Source organism: Aethalodelphis obliquidens, unplaced genomic scaffold, assembly GCF_003676395.1.
Source record: "Aethalodelphis obliquidens isolate GAN/ISIS:26980383/991018 unplaced genomic scaffold, ASM367639v1 scaffold100, whole genome shotgun sequence".
Lineage (NCBI taxonomy): Eukaryota > Metazoa > Chordata > Mammalia > Artiodactyla > Delphinidae > Aethalodelphis > Aethalodelphis obliquidens.
In genome coordinates, this window is record NW_020838044.1 from 2898585 (window position 1) to 2900376 (window position 1792).

A 1792-nucleotide genomic window follows, 5' to 3' on the forward strand; every position below is an offset into this window, starting at 1 on the left:
GGGCTGGAGGGGCAGTGGGATGCCTGGTCAAGGGCACGCAGGACTCGAGGACAGCCGAGATTGGGTCTGGAGCCTTTGAAAGGAAGGAGGCAAGATGCAATGCTCAGCAAAAGCCAGAGTCCTCCTGGCTGTCCTCAGGAGGTGTGACGTTGCCTGGAAAAAACAAGGTGGAATCAGGGCTTTTGGGCAGCTGGTGCCAAGATTTAGGAGGGCGCTGGCAGCTTCTCTTCCATGCCCACCTTGCATTCTGGTGTCACACCTGAGAACTATCCCTCAGCCTCCCAGCCTCCTCTGGGCAGGCTTACATCAGTTGGAAGTATGCTCTCCCAGGGAACAAGCCTTTAGACCTGGCTGGGCCTGTCTCCTCCAGGGGCCTCCCCGGGCTGAGCCAGATGCCCCATTGGTCCTCTGCAGCCATCAGGAGGGACTCTGGGCAAAGCCTCCCACCCCCAGGTCAGGACACAGCATCTCCCAAGGGGAGGGCTTCCTACGCCGCAGCCTGACTTCCAGCTCTGTCCTCTGCAGAGTCCTGGAAGAAGAACGGCTCCTCCCCACTCTGGCCCCCCAATACACACACTCCTTCAGAGCTCATTTAGGGAGACTCCTCACACAGAAAGGTCGATCTCCAAAAGCTGGCTGGCTTGGTCCCAGGACTTACTCTCCCTCAGGGATCCCTAAACTGCAGGCCTCCCTCCGGGCGCGGTGGCATTTGAACTGGGCAGGCGCTCGACCACCGATTTCTCCCCAAGACAAAATCCCTCACGTCGTCTCCTCGGCAGTGAGCACAGAACCAAGGCTCAGTCAGCCTGGCTTCGAGGCGGCTTGGCAGCAGCGAGAGGGGGGAGCCTGGAGGAAGCCGGCTTCCGGGCTGGCCCCCTGCCGGCCCAATCCTGCCGGCCCCAGGGCGGGGAGGGGTCCGGGGCCTCTCCCCATCGCCCCGGGCTCCGGCCGGGACTCCGCCGGGCGCGCTCCGCGCTCGGGTCGGAGCGAGTGGATCAGACCCACCAGCTGGCCGCGGCAGCCAGCGCCACCTTAACCCCCTCCTGCCCGATCCGGAGGGGGCTCTAGCGGCGGGCCTGAGCGCAGCCCAGCTGTTTTGCCCCTAGGATCCGAGGGAGCTCCTAGGCTCCATCTCCTTCGGAAAACACTGGAACCTAAACACTGGGGGTGGGGAGTAGGCTGCTGCCCCAGATCTTGGCTTCCTCCCTCCTAAGAGCGGGGTCACCCGGCAGCCCACGGCCCCAGGGAGGCGGAAAAGCCCTTCTCTGCCGAAAAGCCGTTTTCATTCCGAGCCGGAGGGGGGAACGCTGCCCGGCCGTCGCAAGTGATATGGGTCCTACCAACCGGCTCTATTTACCAGACATGGTTATGCTGTCACTGCACTTCCCATCACCCACCAGCTCCTCTCTGCGCCCCCCGCCCCGCGCCCCGCATTGCCCGGAGGGTCCCCGAGCCCGTTCCGTGTTCTCTCCTTCCGCTGGACGCCAGCCCCCCTCGCCCGCCCCAGCCCGGGCCGGCCTCCATGGTCGGCACAGACTCGCCCGCCCCGGACTCAGCCCGAGCCCGCCGCGCTGCCGGCTGCGCCGCCCGGTTCCCCGCAGCCCCTGTGGGCGCCGCAGCCCAGGCAGGGGGAGGCAGCACGCGCAGCCGAGCGCCCCGACACCCATTTACCCTTCCCGATGGGCACCCGGAGCCTCCATGTTTCTGGGTGACCGCAAGCGCCGGCGGAACCGCGGCGGCAGCGGGCGGCGGCAGCGGGCGGCAGCGGGCGGCGGCGGCGGCGGCGGCGGCG